Source organism: Cynara cardunculus, assembly GCF_001531365.2.
Source record: "Cynara cardunculus var. scolymus isolate 2C chromosome LG 13, CcrdV1, whole genome shotgun sequence".
Classification (NCBI taxonomy): domain Eukaryota; kingdom Viridiplantae; phylum Streptophyta; class Magnoliopsida; order Asterales; family Asteraceae; genus Cynara; species Cynara cardunculus.
The window spans coordinates 3407965-3410090 of NC_037540.1; the positions used below are offsets into that span (position 1 = coordinate 3407965).

General features: G+C 34.7%; 1 pseudogene; it reads left to right on the forward strand.

The window, feature by feature from the left end:
- Nucleotides 1-576: 576 nt before the first annotated feature.
- The window catches only part of LOC112524431, a 27826-nt pseudogene continuing 26276 nt past the window's right edge, over nucleotides 577-2126 (forward strand).

Genomic DNA, 2126 nt, shown 5'->3' on the forward strand with positions numbered 1-2126 from the left:
TATAAATTTTATAAAGATAATAATTAAGTATTCAATTAGAACTCAATGATTATTATAATTATATTTTAGATTTTTTATATTTAAAATGAGATGTTTAACCCGTATATGATTATGTTTATCTGCAGTTAGTTACACGAATTCAGATATGGAGCTTTAATAAGTTGTACTTACGCAAAATCTATTTGCAATCTTGAGTTTTAAGTAATATGCATCATTAAACAGTATTTTATACATAAAAATGGTTTTTAAGAGTTTTTATCAAATACTTTATAATATAATATATATTATAAGTAAAGAAAAATAATAGGAAAATAACATGATTATATAAATTATACTTCCCTCCATCATTACAAAATTATATAATTTTATTAAATGACAACATTATATATTCGTGTGACAGTTGGCAGTTGGCACAATTATATCTGAATTGTTATATCGATGCAGAGATAATAAAAAATTAATCCAATGTGAAAGAGAAACTTCCTCTCTCCACCCTCCCAATCCCATCAAATTAAAAGACAGCTTTGTTGGCATCTTCTTCAACCTTCTTGTAGCATCCAATCCATTCTAAACAAGTCAACGTTATTTCAATGGCATCTTCTTCTATGCAATCGTGGAATCATGATGTTTTCCTCAGTTTTAGAGGAACAGACACTCGCGACACTTTTGTGGATCATCTTTATTCGGCTCTTGTACAACAAGGAATCTTCACATACAAGGATGACCAAACACTTCCTCGGGGGGAAATCATCGGTCCATCGCTTTTGAAGGCTATTGAAGAATCACAGATTGCTGTCATCGTATTCTCTGAAAACTATGCCGATTCTTGTTGGTGCTTGCAAGAACTTGCACATATTATGAAATGCAAGGATGAGAGAGGTCAAATAGTTATGCCCATTTTCTATCACATGGATCCCTCTGAGCTCCGAAATCAAAAAAGGAAATATGGGGAAGCATTTGCCAAACATGAGTCTGAGAACAAAAACGTTGAATCTTGGAGAAAAGCACTTGCGGATGCAGGGAACCTATCTGGATACGTCGCTAATGGGTAATCTTATTCTTTGTTTTTAAAAACTTATGCTTCAACTGTTTGTACTCTACAACCTAATTCTACTTGTAAGCTTCCAAAGGATAAAGCCAAAGCCTTTTTATGTTTTTAGAGAACAACTATAAACTATGAGTAGAATTGTACTTGTACAGTTGTACTATATAAAAATTCATTAAGAAATGTATATTTTCGGAGGAATCATCTGTTTGAAACACATAACTGGAAGTATTAAAGTGATGAACAAGGAAAATGCATGATAAAAATTAGGCTGTCCTACAAATGTTCTATTCGACTAGTTAAATCTAAATAAGTGAACAGATTACCTCTTTTCTCAGTTAGAGCATCTATTAATTTTCCTTGTATACCAATATCCAGGCCCGAGACAGTATTCATCAAACAAATTGTTGAGACGATTTCAAATAGATTGTGTGCGCAAATTTCAAGTGACGATGAAGACCTGATTGGAATAAAGGCTCGCCTGCAAGATCTGAAATCTAAGATGGAAATGGAATCAGATGGTGTACTGATGGTAGGCATATGGGGGCTTGGGGGTGGTGGCAAGACTACACTTGCATCTGCTCTTTATGATGAAATCTCTAGCAACTTTGAGGGTTCCTGCTTTTTAAAAGATGTTCGGGAAGAATCAAGAAAACAGGGTTTGCCAAATTTGCGAAAAGAAATTCTCTCAGTTGTTTTGAAACAAAAAAGAGAGGAAGTAGTTGGAGATGTAGGAAGCTTGATAAAGAGTAGGTTCCGCCGTAAAAAGGTCCTGATGGTTCTTGATGATGTGGATCATGCTGACCAGCTAAAGGAGTTAGCTGGATCAGCTGCTTGGTTTGGTAAAGGAAGCCGAATAATAGTCACAACGAGAGATAAGCATTTGTTAAATGCTCGCAAAGTAAACGTGATATACGATATCAGCTTGTTAAATGATGATGAGGCTATTAAGCTCTTTTACAAGCATGCACCTCTGGATCACAGACCCATAGAAGATTATGAGATGCTTTCAAAAGATGTAGTCTCTTATGCTGGTGGGCTCCCATTAGCACTTAAAGTTCTAGGTTCTTTTCTATGTGAC